Genomic DNA, 18831 nt, shown 5'->3' on the forward strand with positions numbered 1-18831 from the left:
TTTTATTCTTCATCGTCTAAAATATCTGCATTCTAAATTTCACAAAAATCCGCTGGAAAATAACTGAGTTATTAGGCTGGAAAGTCTTAGCTGAGACATCCTATATAACAAGCGGTATGATTATCATTGATGATTTCTATTTACATTCAAAAAGTCCGTTGAATAAGATGAATGTGCTGCTCAAGTTTCACGAGTTATATAATCAATTGTTAAACATATAACGAGTTTATATTTGATGAGAGAATATGAGGAATGAATAAATGAGGCACTTTTAAGTCCACAAGCAGACACCATTTGCTTTGATTTTTGATAATTCTATGTTTTGAAATCGACTTATTAATTACTTCTTCATATCAGCGACGTTTTTACAATGATTACTACAACGCTTTAAACTTATCATCGTGCAATTTGAAGAAACATTTTTAGCTCTCAAATTTGAACTGTCACCGTTAGAAACGAATCAACATAAAGTGAGAGATTCTTCTGTTTCATATTATTGCTGTGACATCCTTTTACTAGGCTGTTTGAGCCAATTGTCGTCGTTGAAAAGGGATCATATGACACATGAATTGTATTATGAAAGAAATAACATGTGCTATTGATCTTGTTTTGTGTATATTTAAAGGGAAAAAAATCAGAAAACAAATAAAGCGCCATATGCACAATAGAAAGGTTTTTGGGATCGAAGTATGAGACTTTTAAAAAAAGTAAAATATAAAATCGCGACTTAGATTCCTTGATGGTATTACATGTTGGCTGTTTCGACATGGATTTAATTTCAAATGTTACAATTTTTGGACCTAAATGATGCAAATCTCTGTCAACAAACACGATATTTGATCTCATTTTTCATGTGAATGGCAAAGTAAATATACCTATTTGTCGATGACATTAAATACATGCATGTTTACACGTTTTACAAATGAAACGATCTAGTTTTTCTCTCTTTGCATATATGAATAACTAAATCACAATGTGAAATCGCATTTCATATGTATTATATGACAAAAAGATGTAACTATGCAATTATAGCCTACAGGTAACGCCTAGTGGATTTACGTAAAGTGGTTGGATACTTTAAATGATATTGAATCAACATCAAGGAACTGGTATGAAAAAAAAAATCCATCAGTTTGTGAAATGGTGAAGGAGAAACAAACCGAAGAAAACTTCAAACAAAACGTTCTGCTGATCTTCATTTAAATTTCTCCTCAAAGCAGGCGTTGAAGAGTCGATTGTGAACGCACCACTCGTCAGTCTGCAAAGTAAAAACACAAACAACGCAAAAAGTGGGGTTAGATTTAAACAGCTGATCCGTGATCTGTAATCCGTGGTGCGTTCACAATCGACTCTTCAACGCCTACTTTGAGGATAATTATGAACACCCGATATAATTTTTCGAAAAATCAAAAATAAATAAAGCGTTATAACGTAACACATGTTTATTTTTCATTTCAATATATTTGATTCTTCCTACATTAAAACAATTCAGTTCTCGAAATATAGAATTAAAACAGTGCTTTTACCCGCGAAGAAGAAGTTTTGAATCTGGACTCCTCATACATTCTTAAACTTATAATGAAAACTACGTTTCAAGTAATATTAGTAGATATTATTTTTTGCAATTTTTAATCTCTGCAGGAAAAGGGCTCACTGTCATTAATTCTGGGGTTGAGTTTTTTCTCGTTAATGTAGGTAACTAGATTTTATCTCCACTGCTACTTCCTAAAGTAATAAATTTTAATTTGTAAGTCTACATTTATTTCACTTTTTATCTACGCAGTAGCCAAATATTTTCACGACCATTATAAAACTAATTACAATTTTATTATTAAAATTGTTTTTTCTAATTTTGACATATAAAGTGACACTTTTCAAAATTAATTGACGTTTGGAAACGTCACACTTTTCGTAACTGGTTACGAAAAGTAAAATCTTTCCTAACTGGTTAGGAAAACCAGTTAGTCATATTTTTTGTTTTTAAGCAAAATAACCGTGCCTACTTACCTACTTGATATTTTAACACAATAATAATTTATTATTCATTACTTCGTTTAACGTTTGAAGAAACATTTCTTTTGTCAAAATTAGAAAAAATCTTGTATGTAACACGTCAGGAAATGCAATTTTGTGTAACTCGTGTGATTTTGCGGGATCTCGCTGCGCTCGTCCCGCAAATATTCCACTCGTTACACAAAATAACGCATTTCCTAACTGGTTACATAAATAGCTATTTCGTATCCCACCTCCACCCGGCGGCACGGCAATTTTGCCGGAGTACATACACTATTACGGATAATACTATCAAGTAATAGTGCAATGCTTATCAACATAATTACCGGCGTCTCGCCTCCACATTTTGACTTTTTTGTGTTTTATGTTCTGTGTCAATGTTAAGGAATTTCCTCACGATGTGACATGAGTATAATAATATACCTTTTTGAATTTCAACCACCAATGTGTTCTCTAAGTCCAAAATTTTTAAATTTTTAAAAAGAGATTGCGGTACTATTCCTGTTGCTGAAATTATAAATGGTAAAATCGAAATTTTTTCTAAACACCAAAGATTTCTCATAGCAACGGAGAGTTCTAAATATTTATTAATTTTTGTATTATATGTCTGTGTTATATTATGTGAATTTGGAACAGCTATATCTAAAAGATATGCTTGCTTTTGTTGTTTATTTAAAATAATAATGTCTGGTCTGTTATGCTGAATGTGAATGTCAGTTAAAACTGTGCGATCAAAATATAATTTGTAATTGTCATTTTCTAAACAACTTTCTGGTTTATAAATGTAATGTGGTTGTGTATCCTTTAATAAATTGAATTTAACTGCTAAATTCATGTGTATAATTTTTGCGAATATATCATGACGTTTTTTATATTCGCTTTGAGCCAAAACGGTGCAAGAAGAAATGATGTGTTCAATGGTTTCCCCTTCAGTTCCGCAAATCCTACATTTATCAATGATCGATTGTAAACCGCATATGTGTTTTTTATAATTTCTTGTATTTATAACACGATCTTGTATTGCAAATATAAAACCCTCAGTCTCAGGATGAATATTTGATTTTTTAAGCCATGCATGAGAAGCTTGAATATTAATTTCTGGCTGTTCTAGCTCTTTAAAATATCTCCCATGTAAAGACTTTTGTTTTATATTTGCTATAGTGTCAGGTATATTTGGCTCAACAATATCTGAAATTATATTATCACTTAAATTTAAAGGTGTGTAGCCTTTATCCGCTGAAACCAAAGCATTAAAAAAAGTGTTATCACTAGCTCTATTAAGAAAATAATTTTTTAGTGAAGCAATTTGATTATGTTGTAGAATTTCTAGATTTGAAAAACCCCTGCCACCATTTTCGCGTGGTAAATTAAATCTTTCAATAGCAGATTTGGGGTGATGTTTACAAAATTTTGTAAAGAGAACTCTAGTTTGAATATTTATATTTTGTAAATTAGTTTTGGACCATTTTATAACACCAAAAGAATAGGTCAACAATGGAACAGCATATGTATTAACTGCTTTAATTAAATTATTACCGTTTAATTTTGATTTTAAAATAGATTTAATTCTTAAATAAAATTGTTTTTCTAAATTTTCTTTTATAATTGAATGTTGAATATGATTTGATTGATTAATACCTAAATATTTATAAAATTCTCCTTTATTTAAATTTTTAATGATTTCTCCTTCTTTAGTTATATATTCTAAATTTTCGTAATGACCGCGACATATTGATTGCGTTTTACACTTATCAATACCAAAACTCATGCTAATATCATTTGAGAAATTTTCAGTTATTGTTAATAAAGATAAAATGTGATTCTTTTTAGATGCATAAAGTTTTATGTCATCCATATAAAGAAGGTGATTTAATTTTGATAGTGTGGTATTATTATGTCTAATATTAAAACCGTATCCAGTGCTATTTAATAGATTTGTCAAAGGATTAATGGCTAGACAAAACCATAAAGGACTTAAAGAATCTCCTTGATAAATTCCCCGTTTAATTTGAATAGGCTCGGATTTTAATTTAGTATTGTTTATTGATAAATTTAAAGTAGTTCTCCAAAATGTCATTACATGTGATAAAAAGTTAATCAAATCCAAATTAATTTTATAAATTTTAAGAATTTTAATTAACCATGAATGTGGTACTGAATCATAGGCTTTTTTGTAGTCTATGAATGCGGTATAAATATTTCTATTATTTTTTCTAGCTTGTTCCATTATTACCGTATCTATTATAAGTTGTTCTTTGCAACCAAAACACTCCTTAACACAACCTCTTTGTTCTTCATTAAGTATATTTAATTTTTGACAATGGTCGTAAATTATTACTTTAATGCAAGATGTCATAATTTTATAAATTGTAGGCAGACATGTGATTGGCCTATATTTTGATGGATTTTTAGTATCGGAATCTTTTGGTTTCAGATATGTTATACCATGGGCCAAAAACTCTGGAAATATGTTAGGTTCCCTAATAAATCCGTTAAAGTGATCAAGTAAGCATTTATGAATACAAGTAAATTTTTTTAACCAAAAGTTATGAATTTGGTCACCTCCAGGGGATTTCCAATTATGTGAACTATTAATATTTTTAACTAAAATTTCAAGGCTAATTTGAATATGATGTGGATTATTACTATCTGGTATCTCATTTTCTAAATTAGGAATCCATTCTGCCTGATTATTAAATTGAACTTCATTTGACCATATGTTTGACCAGAATTCTTTAATTTCATTTATATTTGGTATACCATTATTATTTTGAGTTTTATTATCTGCTAAATTTTTGTAAAACAACTTCTCATTATTTCTAAATAGTTTGTTTTCAAATTTCCGTTGTTTATTATTTTTATATCTTTTTAATCGTTTAGAATAAATATTCAATTTTTGTAATAAAGTGTCTTTAATTTCTATTAATGTTTCATTATATTCGTTATATTTTAAACAATGTATTCTGTTTTTATTTAAAATCGATTGAATACAGTTATTTAGATGATTAGAATTTATACCCTTTAAATATTGAGTTATTCTACCTAAATCTCCTCTGATATTGTTAATGCGTTTATTTAGTCTTCGTTCCCATTTTGGTAATTCTTTAGCTTTTATATTATTTGTCTGGTCAATTTCTTTTGAACCATTTAATCTGATAATTGTTAAAGCTCCACTATATATAATACTGTGTAATTTTTAAAAACTTGTCGTGTTATTTACAAATTTAGGTAAAATGAATTGATTTAAAATTTCAATCATTGCAAAGAATTTTTTGGAGCTTTGTTGTTTAGGTAATAGTGGTCTATTAAATGGTTCTATATGTTCAAATTCGTTCAGAGTTCTATTAAATTCATCTTCAATTTGTTCTTTAAAATTTTGATGGTAGTAAAAATTTTGATTAATAACATGTATATCATTATAACTCAAGTCTAAATTATTTATGTCGTTTTGTATCGTGTTGTTTGGTGTTGAATTATTTTGACAACAGAAAGAGTCATTATGATTTGGTAAACTTTGCGGTTCAACAGAATTTTCAACTAAATTATTAGAAACTTCATTATTGTCAGAATAATTAATTGACAATTCTAACTTTACATCATTTTTGATCTTTTCTAAAATTGCCGAAGGGATATAGTTTTTCTTCATAATGGCTCTCCTCTGGTCAGCTAAATTTTGAATGGTAACAGGAAACTGGGGGTACTTACTTTGGAACGCTTTAAATAAATCAAGCCTGTAAGTACTCACAACATCCTGTAGTTTCGTGATCCGAAAATATTCCCGTATAATGAAAATATTCATTTCCATAGTCCATTTTTTGCGTTTTCTAACTTCTATAGCACCATTGGATTGCAGTGAAGCACTTGCAACAACATTTGGCGCGTTTTTATTAGAGAGCGAATTTATTGACATTTAGACAGTTGTCACGGCACTCTATTGTTTAAAATAAAATTTATTATTTTAAACAATAGAGTGCCGTGACAACTGTCTATTTCTAAATTATTGTTTTCATTATTTATTATTTCGTTAAGAAAATACATAGGTATATTTTTTTAATATCCTCGTAAGCAAATTATATAGGTACAATTATTTATTTCTCACTGAGCTGTTAGCTTAAGAAAAACATTTTTTCAAAATTTTATATTTTGTTGAAAAATTGAAAATTGCCCATCTTCATCCACATGTCTCTAATGGAACATGTTTTCATTTTTAGAATTTATTTTATTCCATTCCGTATGTACACAGTGTACCTACATCCAATTTAAAGTAAGAGCAAGCTGAAGGAAATTCTTACGTAACATTAAATAATGCCAAATCTTGATTACGAGGCAAGAAACTCTGAGCGCTTTGAATTTTTGTATTTATATTTAACCCTAACTTTTTTCCGAGACAAAAATTCCGTCGCCGCATCACTTGGTCTTTTCAGCTGTGCGTTCTGCTTCGCAACTTTCTTAAAAATTTATTAGTGAAGCAGGGGCGGTCAGTTTTTGCCCCCGCGCTTTTCCAAACTCCCTCGGTCTTTAATGACGGCAAGTCGTGAATTTCCGCTGAGAGAAAAAGTAAATTTCGCTCGGTTTTGTGAAACCCTAGAAATTAATCAAAATTTGGGGGTCCCGCCGCACAATGCTGTTAATAACTTAACGAGGATTTGCTGAAGTAAGTTCATTAGATGCTAATTATGCGGATGATAATTTATTGCAGTTCGTTAACCCTAGCGTCTTCATCATAGTGTCGCAGTGATAGGAAACGTAAGATGGTGGCCGAATCAATTCGGTCCGATTAAATTTGCATCTGTATTTAAGGCTTCCCGACAAATCCCATCGGAATTAGTAACATTAGAATTTCATTGTGTCTTTCACAAACCTACGCAAGTGACTATTTAAGTTTTAGTCAAATTACACGTTAAAGCTAATTTAATCCGTCTGACTTAAATGAATTTCGCTAGGTAATAGGAATTAAATTAAGTAGCGAGTTGAAGCGTCTCGCGACGGCGTTACGGGGGTCGTATAGAAAATTGATTAGGCATTCGGGGAAATTTTTTCATCAAGAAAAATTGGTCGCATCATCGGAACGCCGATCTCGTTTGGGTACCTCCTGCTTGCGTATTCCGATGAATTCCAGATAAAATTACACCCTGTAGCTTTGGCATTAATACCTTGATCACGTTACACTTATTTAACAAAGTTAAGGTAATAAAAGTGGAGCCGGGGCTCCATACAGATTACAGAAAGATTCTGCCGCCGCCATTGTAAACAAATTATTCCCCCCATTTGTTGGCACTTTTGGATGCGATTACGTGGGTCCGCAGCCTCACTCGTCGCCTGATTATGAACCACATTTGCGGATTTCTCATTAGCGTCAGTAATTTAATTAACCATGTAGACGTAATCATTCAGGCTATTCCATTACACGAGGACCCGATCGATGCAATCACTTACTTGTCACAACCATTGAACTCCATTATGGAGCGCATCAATTAAAGTCCACTCCGTCGCATACGCCACCATTACTTTACAAATTATCGCGCTTATCTCGGACGCTGGTTAAAAATTATCGCCGACGCCATATTTAAAAAGACGCGTGATAGTGATGGGGCGATCGCCAAGTTGAGAATTAGATTGATGATGGCACTTTGCAAAATTGCCACTAAATTATTATTAATAACTGGTTATACATAGCGATCCAATTTTGGTGAGAGCGTTCTAACGAATTATGCTCGTTATTTAGAAATTACATCTCATTTTCAATCATCACTTCTACCGGATCATTATCACTGACGACGTCCATTTTTCAGGTGGACCGGAACAAACTTTAAACAGTCGAAATTACATCGACTCCCTGTTCCATCCCATCGAAATCAAATTTTGTCTTCTGTTAACTTCATTATTGAACTTGAACAAGAATATGCACGTACTAATTCCAACTAAGACAACTGTTATTAATTTAATGTCAATTTCGTACAATACTGTCGTTGGAAATTCGCATCAATGTACAACTGAGTTCTGTGAGTTTTACATTCTGGGGTTAAAAAGGTTCTATGGTCGTTTAAATTTAGCAAAGAATGTTTACGATAGGAGTTTGTGTTTCATCAATTTTCAAATATGTACATATGTATGTATGAATGCTTTCCAATTCCTGATTACATTTTCTTTAAACATACTCGTAAAACAACAATTCCAAGAAAAATAAAAAATAAATAGTTTTATTCCTATGCCCCACCCCTTTCCTTGTTTGTTCTTTCCATCCCCTTCGTTTCCTCAAAGCTACTTCGAGATGGTCCGATTCTGCTCTCTCTCCTATTCTGAATTCTTCTTCTTCATTCACTATTCCGTAATCTATCATTGTTTCCCCCCTGCTACCTATATAGGTCCATTCCCCTTCTTGGTCTCCTTGTTTGTTCCCGTTCAATACCTCCCATCCATTTTCTTCGCTCCACTCCATCAGTCTCTTCCCCTCTGCATTTTCCACCATGTCTTTAGATTTTCTTTTCCCAATTTCTTGCTCCTCTTTCTCCTGTTCTCCCGTTGAAGTCCCCTCCCAAGAGTATACAATCTTGCCTCTTTTCTTGCATTGCGTTTTCGACACGTGTTCTCGTTGTCTTCATCTCTTTACTGTATATTGTCAGTATTTTCCACCATTTATTGCCTATATGAACTTTTCCTTCCATGTATCCTTCTTCTTCTCCCTTTTCTTGTCACTTTTCTTTAATCCCCAATTTCACCCCTGTTATTATTCCCCCGGTAGCTCTTCCCTTTTTCTTTTCTCTTTTTGCCCCTTGACCTTGCCATTTGTCTGTTTCGGTAGCGACTTTTCCCCTTTGCGCTGCTTTTTTCCGGTTTCCGTTTTCTTTGTCCATCTACCTTTTTCTTCACCTTCTGTTTGTACCTTTTCTCACCGGTTCGTCTTCTCTTCTTCTCCTCTTCTTCTACAAATTTTTCTTTAGTTTCTCCTCTCTCTCTCATCCGATATAAACCATTCCCCCTTTATCTGTATCTTCCTGTATCCTATTTTCACCCTTTTTCCTCTATCTCTCTCTTCGCTGGCCATCTCTCTTAACTTCTTTTCTGTTTTCCTTCCTTCGTTTGTCAAATCGTCATTTATAGACATCCTATCACCTTTTCTTCCCTTCAGCTTACTCTTACTTAGCATAATGTTCTTCTTCTGGTCCCAGCTTTCTATTTTAATTCTATTATTATTTTAAATGCTTTCTTTACGTTCACTTTCAGCCCCATCTCCCTTTCTAACCATTCTTCCACCCCCGCTCTATATTTCCTCTTATTCCGGTTATTTTATAACATTATTCCTCCTCTCCTTCTTTTCTCTTTGTTCCATCTTTTCCTCTATCATTTTCATCCTTTTCATCCAATAGGCCTCCTCCTCCTGCCATTTTTCTTCTCTTCCTCTCATCTCCTCTCTCACTGCTGCTAATTCTTTCCTTAGCTCCCCCTTTTCCTCTCTTACTGCCGCTAATTCCTTTCTTAGTACTTTGTTCTCCTCTCTTATTCCCGCCGTATCCTCTCTTATCTCTCTAATCATGGTTCTCATTTCTTTATCCATTTCCTTGATTTTATTTTCTTCTTCGCTTCTACTTGGTGATCTTCCCGTTCTGGAACTCTCTCTGAACGGGTTTGTGCCTTCTTCAGACGTCCTACCCTCTTCTCTTTCTCTCTTGCTGCTTTCTCTCCTTACTTTCGGCGATTTCGGCATGCCCTCTCTTTCTTGTCTGCTGCCTTCTGCTGATCACTTCTCACTCGCTCGTCGGTTTTTTTTACTAGACACGTCTGCTCGCTATAGCTGCCAGACCCAGAATCCTAACAAATATGTATATATTTTAAACATCTTCAATACTGTAGAAACGAATTGACCCCGACTTTGTAAATTTCTTCATTCAGAATCTTTCAAGAATAGAAGACACACATGAAACATTTGATCATCTTGAGAAGTTCTAGGCCATCATGTCGTAATCATAAGGAATACTTAAATATCTCACCCAACCATTTGATGAGACCTTCTTCAAAGACGATCTGCAAATGATTCAACAGTCCAGAAAGCAAAGGCAACCCAAGTTTGTCTCAGGAACAGTATATTGCTATTTATTGTCCTGGTCTTAATTCGTTGGATTAAATTATGGGAGTAAAAGATTTAATATGTTTGGCAAGACACTTTACTGTTGAATCTTTGAAGCAAATAGTAGCAAAGGCAAAGGCCAAGTTTCTTGCAGCGTGAAACGTGAATAGTTAAATTCCCTCAAAGCGTGTGTAATAGAGAAAAAAGTCGACTTCAAGTAAATACTTTGTTGTCGGATATTTATTAAAGAATGAAATTGGAAAACTTTTGCTCTTTTGTCTACTGCTGCGTGAGTGACAATATTTACGACAATACTTAATACATGATTTTTTCTAAATACAATTTTTCTAATATCAGAGATTGTTACTAAATTTGTCGACGTGTATTTTACATTCAATCAATAGTCGCAAACAGAAAGCTCTGTTTCAATATGATATTGCAAATAAAGCAACGAGGACGAAATAGGACTTTGCATTAAGCATGTCAAGATTTTAAAAGAGTTGCATTTCTTTTTATTGCAGACTGATAGATGCTTTTAAAATCGTTCTTTCAAGTCGAACAGTTTTTAATATGAACGCTACGAATGTACAAATAGGTGCAACGCACAAAGAAACCTTCTTCAAAAAACAGTTTGCCTTCCTAGTGGAAGTGACAAACGCAAACATCTCCCGATGTCAGATTCTGCATCAACATTTCCGTCGTAAATTTAAGTCAGCCGATCCATCTGCGATTCCGTAATCATATTTATTTTAGGCAGCTTTCGAGAGCAGCTTGCATATTCATGTAACGTAACTTCTTATTAACATATACATAACAAACTAAGTATCCCTGGAGTGATGCAATCCACGCAATAAATTAAAAATGAGCGTAGTAGCAACGGGACGGCAGAAATAGAAACTCAAAGAAAAATTCCGCAGACGACAGCGATATGAAATTGAAGTACTTCGATGAAATTTTAAGTTCGGTTTTGGAATTAATAAGTTCACGGGTGGAGCACCGGAATACGTTTTTTCACAGTTTTATAATGCAAACAGTGAATGTTATTTAATAAGGAGTGTATCAAAATACTTTCAGCAGGAATAAATATTTATTCGGGAGCAGGGTGCGTCTTGATCGAATTATTTAAATATTTAACTTTGGCCGGACCGTCGAAGAGCCTGCGATCTCTTATTTGCTCGGAAAGTCGCAACGAGTGGTCTTTAGGATGTCCTGTATCTCATTGAGAGATTTCTCACATCCCGAGATAACGGTACAAACGAAAGTCGTCCGATTCGTAGGTTTACGCGACCAAATCTGCACTGGGGCCCCCAGATAAGTGAGACATGAATCTACACAGTCCAATGAGATTTCCAGCGGGTCAGCACCATTCCCATAAATTATATATTTACCGGCCGAGTTCATCCCATCTATTTTATGCCATTTTCGGTCGGGATAAAGCAGGGAATTCGAAAACAAGAATCCACCGGCATATCTATCGAAATTCCAGTTAGACCACGATATAATTCGACGAAAGCTGATCTTGGTTATTTCAAGACGAATGGACTTGGGTTAACAACCATTCGGGGAATTCGCGAAATTTAAAGCTGACATTCATTTACCTATCGGCCCACATAGCTGTTCCGGGCTCGTTCCGCACCAGTCCGGAGAATTGCAAGACTTGGTTAAATACCGCAGCTTTCGCCCACGTTACGACTCGCCCACGCAGAAATATAGACAAATACTCACAATTTGGAGAAAGCTAAATGGAAAGTTGGTCCTCTGTTTTTGTTCGGAACGAAGGAAATGTTACCTGTTGTATGGATATATATTTAAATTATATTCCGAATTAGAAGGGTTGTTCGTTATTTACTGTGCCCGAGTTGGAGGCGTTAACAAAGTTACAAAATTAACCGACAATTGTTCAGTCAAGTTTGCCCTAAAAATAGAGAAAGTCGAAATGCAGGGAATAACAAAATATTTCTGAAAAAGATTTCCTGCTCGGTGGATTAGTGAAATACCGATCTGCATTTTATTATCACGTGGAAATGACCCAGAGATTTTAAATCTGGCAGAGGCTATTCTTAGTCCTTTTAAACATGGACTAGTCCTAGTTACAGTACTAGTAACGTTACTTTTATGTAACTAATCGGCGAACTTTCTAAATGTTATAACAATATGTTTTTGTTCGATACCTCCCTAGAAGCTACCTAGACAGTTACCAGTGGGTGAAGGTTTCTCTTTCGTTCACTTCACTTTCGCTCACTGTCTTTCACTCACTAGTTTTCACTCACTCGTAAAATTTTTCAAGACTTTCTGATAACGTAATTTTGATCTTTTTGGCAACATTGGTACCTTGCGGCATTTGCCTGTTCCAGGACATTATCAGGAACATATAACTCTTCATCATCCATTGCCACAATTTCCACAACGTGCACACAGCCACTTTATTGACGTTACAGAACTTTGTTTATTTTGTATTTTATTTTTTTTCCATAGAAACAGATCCTCTAAAAATGTAATTTTTCTTTTTCTTTCTAAGGAGGTATTAAAGAAAACCAAATACAGCCGCAGTAGGGCCGCTTTCATTCACGCGAATTGCGTGTTCTTCCACGAAGCAGACCTGAGTAGACGATGCGACTCAAGTGAACGAAAGCGGCCTTACTCACGAGTGCTGTATTTTCCTTCACTTGAACTGTATCGTCCACGAAGTCCACGAAAGCTTTGCCTTCCTCACTCTTACTGTAATAATTATTTATGTGTCCTCAATACTCTCTTCTCGTGTTACAAGATATTTTAACAGCAAAGACACACATTTTGATTTGATTCTGCTTTGTTCCTATTTTTGAGAGTGAATTTTCCGGCGTAAACAATAACAGAATGTTTGTTTATTCGTGCGGCATAAATTCGCGATAATCGCAGGCTTGCAGGAATAATTCGGAGAGTGGTCTCGCGGGCACATTCTCACCAGTGCTCTCGTGACTTGCATCCTTTCATCCGTCGTAATTTGAAAGTTCGTCTCTTGTTGCTGATAATGCGTGCGCCGTTGTTAATTCCGAGAGGACATTTGTTTGCGACGTCGTCGCAGCCTCGTTTGTGTCCGAATCCGTGGTTCAATTGCACGAAATATCCAGACGAACGAGCAAGCGAGCGGTTTACGCTTAAAATATAAGAACATATCTCATCACCGACGGCACTTCACTTCAATATCCGGACGCCCCAAGGTTGGAGGAAATCAATACCTCCCCTAGATTATTGTTATTATATGCGCGCTTAATGGCGAAGATTTTTTGTAAGGGCTGTTCCAGCTTCTGCAAACATCTTCCGTGTTGGGTAACGTGGTGGGCGAGTTTTGACGTGAAAAAATGGGCGATATTGATTAAAAGTGAAAAACCGGAGTGGATGGGAGGATCGCTCATCCGGGTTTTCCAGTCAAATTGTCTTAATCAAAGATTGTTTTCCAAGTGATCGAGTATTCCGCGAGATTGAGAGAGGGTTTCTGTTGTAATGACAGTATGAATAACCACCACAGTTAACAATTGACAGCACACATTTTTCACCCCCCAGATAGGTCTCCTGAAAAATGCCGCTTTGTCTTCCCCAAGTGATGGCGTTGAAAACTTTATATAAAATATCGCTTTTAATAGCCGGTGCGTCAGATTTTTTTAAAAGAGGAATTAGAAAAAAACGCTTGCAAAAATTTACAGTACATTTACTCCGAAATTGCGAAATGACAAAGACCTTGCAAGACTATATAAATTTCTCGGAAATTGTGAAAGTTTCAAACTGTAATGATGTGTAAAAATGAGTGAGGTGTCTGTTTACAGCTCCGCCCTTTGAATGGGATTTGTTGTCATTGTTTCACTTCTTTCATTATACTTCCGAGTTTAAGCGTAGTTGAATCTGGAAGCTAAATAAAAATCCTTTGTTTAAACTTCGGATCGTTGAGAGGATTGTAATCAGCCCGGAAAAAATTCCGCCTGAAAGTTTCGATTGTAATTTGCAGGAAACTGCATTTTTCACAGCTGTTTAGCATATGGCTCGCGTTGAATGTTTCTGCATTTTCTTCAATTTATGCACCGGTATGGTCGCATTCAAGCATCGGAGTAATAAAATATATTCCTGGAGATCCAGTTTCAGCACACCCACGAGATTTCAACCTTTATTTGCACTCACTGTTACAGCCGCACCCCAGAGTACAAAATTATTGGATTTGTTGCTTAAATCCAGACGTACAAAACATTACTGTGCATTACACCAGACGATATATAATTTTATTTGCTGGCTCACGTTGCGTTCCGCCGGAAACATTTTTCTCTCAGATGAAGCTTTTCGTTCAAACGAACTTCACGAAACCGATGTGAACTTTGACTTTTTATTAACAGAACAATTAAATTTACTTGACCTCCAGCGTCAAGTTTTGCCATAAATACAAGTTTACTTTTAAGTTTCTCTCAGCTTCAAAAGATTGTGTTGAAGCATCTATATAAAAGTTTTTATTGTTTCTAACTCATCTCTATTTATTAATGTCTCATGAATAAAACAGAACTGGTGGTACAACTTGAACAGGTCAGCATGATCCACAATCCAAAGAGTTTATGCAGTGAATAAAGAAGGATCAAAAGCATCTTTCTACAGTGGAAGAATATTTTCTATTGTCCAACTCATCTACACCTGATATCATATTTTTTAAATTATGTTTTACCGCATAAACCGTGTCTTTAATATGTTTTGCCAAATGACAAATGCACTGGGAAAGTTCTTATCTGAACAAAAATCGCGTATTTTTATTTTTGGTATATTTTATACAACTACACCGAGGCCTACCTGGAATGTTCGAGATGGGGCTGGCATGGAAAACCGTAGTAAGATGAGGTTGGAAAGAGACTTTTCCTGGCGAGGTTTGGGACAAACATGTCCTGAGCAAAGATACAGCTTGAAACTCGGCAAATAAAATATAATTGCCATTTTATAGGAAAATATTCCCGCCACAAAGGATTTATTCGACTGTAAATATGTCGAGCTATAAGAATGCAATTACACTGGGGCATTTACGGCGTCAAAGCGACGCAGACAAATGGATGCATCCGAAATTAGAATTTCACTTTTGAACGAAACCAATCATCCGAAGAGAAATCATCTGTCCGATATGTTAATTATTGAATTACGGTCGTCGTTTTTGCGGAACGCTTCAAATTGAATTTAGCTACAGTGAAAGCTTCTTTCTGCAAATATAACTAAAAATTCCGACAAAGAAAATGGACCCAAATATGGTTTGACTTCAAACTCGAGATTCTCCGGCTGTATTATATAACCGTAAATCTCCAAGCGAGCGTACCTAATAGGGGCTGACGTGGATGCAGGATTGAGAAAATGCAACGTCCATCGGGAAGCGTACGCTACGATGATGCAGACATTTTTCTATTTAAAATACATGCTTTTATTGGTAAACGTTATTGTTCACTGTCGTGTTACATCGCGCTGTTGACCATTGAGAAATGAATCCAGATGTATGCCGGCGTTCGTACATTAATCCAGTGGACGAGTAATTCGGTCCAGAATTTTTTCGGACATCCACCAACACTGGCTCGCCTCCAGAATGTTTCCGCTCTCATTAATCACGCTGTATAGAGTGTTTGTTGTAACTGTCTATTCTCTTCAATTTGCTTACAAGTGTTTTTGTTGAAGTGAAGTGTAATCATAAAAATTTCATTCCGGAGGGTTGCATACCTGTGAGAAGAATTCTTTATTCTGTTTTACACAGTTTCTTTACTCTCGTGTTGCAATCACGAAACCTTGTATTCTACTATTGGGATATATATTGAAGAAAGAATTTCTCCTGTTAGAATTAAATAAACATTGACATGGACATTATTTTGAAGTACTTTTTTTTTCTAAAATTGATTTTCAAATTAGAGATGAAGAAGATAATGGAAGCTACTGGCACCCAATGATCACATTTACTATATTCAGTGATTCAAACAACATTTTTATTAAAACGTTTTCCCGGCGCATCCACCATTTTTAAAGAGCGCAATTAAAGTTTTGATAACTAACTTTGCAAAGATAAAAATCTCGTTTCCTGCTGTTATGACTAAGTTTTCAAAAACAAATTCCTTTCATACAAAATTAAAACCGTGGATATGCATAATCTGAAACGCGTTTTTTTTTTATTATGATTTTAAAGACTTAAGGCTGTATGACACGATGCTAAATTTTGTAGAAAATGAGAGAGGACCAATGAACGATCTGACAAAGACAGACTATGATCCTGATCGTTCATTGGTCCTGATCGAGGGTCTCTCTCATTTTCTCACAAATTTTCTACAAAATTTAGCATCGTGTCAAACAAGCTTTACGTCAACAGTTTCTCTTTCGAATATTTTGACTCGTAAAAGAATTAAATAAACAAAAACCTGCAGTTAATGTTTACAATCACTCCTTTCTCTTGAGTTTTCTTGGATGTCCACCATTGACGTCCTTATACTGCTTAAGAAATTTATTAGTTTTTGTTTTTTGTTAATGTTTGAAGTGAACTGAAATCATTGCAGCCAATAACATGTCAAAATATGAATAAACTTTTACACCAAAGGCAGACAATAGAAAATTTTAGTAATGCTTTATTTGGGGCTTTCAGATTCTCGATTACGAACGTAAAAATAACAATTCCAAAGATTAACATTTTTTTTTTTACATATAATGAAAATGGCACTTTTTTACACGCAAAATCGTAGTGGAAGTAGCACTTTTTTACACGAAAAATCGTAGTGAAAGTAGTACTTTTTTGGCATCATTTTATTCCATCTCCTTGGAGATGATTGTCAAAGCATACCTTTTTTTTTGTAATTTTTCATAAATCCTTTTAGACCAAATTTTTCAACTTACATCGATATGCAAAAAAATACTTATTTGCTTGATTAACTCGGGCTACGCTCTCGTTAATCAATCTGCAAATTTGTGAAAAAAAGTATGACTTTCATAATTAGTTGTACAAATAACTATTTCCTATCCCCCATCCCCTTCTTTTCCTGTTCTCTTCCTCCTTTCCATATCTCTCTCATCCATCTTTTCTCCCTTCTGTCATTTCTCGTTCCACGTTCCTACATCTAAATCTCGGCGTCATTTTTGTTCTTTAGCACTCTTTCTCCTCAGGTACTCCGGAATTTCCTCTGTCATACTTCCTTTTATATCTGGATTCTTTGATTCTTTCCCTTCTTTCTCGCTTGTCTTTGTCCCTTTCACTCCTCGCTTTATTCATCCATCTTCCTTTTGCTCTTAATCTTTCCACTTTTTCACTGGCATACCTGTTTCTCTGATCATATTTGTCTCTCTCCTTCTACTCCGTGATTTTTTCTTTTCTCTCCAGCATTCCGTTATCAGCCTGCAACCTTCCCTTTCATCCATTTTGTCTTCAAACTTTGCTGCTGTCTTTCCCATTTTCTCTCTGACCCTAATCTTCTTACACTCTTAGTTTCTTAAAAAACCCAAAAACAATTATCTATCATATTTTAGATCAGAAGGTGCTCTGAAAGGTACAGACAGAAAAACACATTTCTTTCTTTAAAATAGTCACAGCTTGACATACAAAAAAACAATTTTTAACATAAATTAACTTATTCAAAACAAAGATATCTAAACATGTACACCTAAGATTTTCGAGCCTAATATCTCGGTTATTTGCCATCATAATTTTATGAAATTTCAAATGCAGATATGTTAGACAATTAGTAATAATAGAATTACCTCAACTTAAAAATTTAATTTTAACACATGTTTCCTTTATTCGAAATTAGGCGCAATTATTATTAAATTGTTAAACACTAAAAAATATCTAAATCACTTGTCTGATTCAACGAAAAGATTAGATTTTGTTGTTAAAAATGTGATCTAAATTTTGAAGGTATTTGAGCAGTCATTTTTTGAAACAATTGATGCAACGTAGCCAAGTAACATTTTGTACACCCCTTAAAATCTGTCAAAAGTAGCCGCGCTTTATTAGAAAAGTAAAATTGTATAAATTTATTGAAATACTTTAAAAATAGACAACAATGGCAGAAATTTCAATATTGTTGAAAAAGGAAACAAATTTTGCAATAAATAGTAAATAGCTTTCACATTTACTCTGATTGTTTATTTTTGTTAAAAGAATTTTTTTTTAATTACATAACATTTTTGGTTTACAATACAAAAATTTCCGATAATACTGCGGAATCTGGAAAAGTGCCCCAAATGCTTGCAGCGTTTCCACGTTGAATGGCAAGGGAAATCCTCTCAAAAAGGAATTTCTTTTATTTTGAATCGCCTGATTCCGGTTTCCAATGAAATCGATGGTTTCTTTGCACCAAGGGCCTAAAGTTTCAAAGGCTAAGCCTTTAAATATGTAGTTTTTTTAGTGGACGTTCCATTAATTAATTGTGTTAGTTTATTGATATCAAAATAGTTTTATTAATATTGAAACATCGAAATTTGACCATAGTGGCATCATTTTCTGATTAAAATATTATTAATAATTTTTAAAATTGGAAATTCTCTGCATGCTGGTTTTATTTTCAAAAATCGATATCTCAAGGGCCGTCGGTCCAAAGGACATGTATTTTCCTTCAAAAATATAAAATTATATAAAAATATTTCCTTTAAGAAATAAAATTTACCTGTCTGAATCTTTTTCGAAAATCTTTACAGTAATCAAACGATTTCCATTATTTGAAACTTTCAGAGCTCACTGTATTTCTTATGTAATATTGTTTATTTGTGCAAGATTTGAATTTGAAATTAAA

Source organism: Tenebrio molitor, chromosome 1 (genome assembly GCF_963966145.1).
Source record: "Tenebrio molitor chromosome 1, icTenMoli1.1, whole genome shotgun sequence".
NCBI classification, from domain to species: domain Eukaryota; kingdom Metazoa; phylum Arthropoda; class Insecta; order Coleoptera; family Tenebrionidae; genus Tenebrio; species Tenebrio molitor.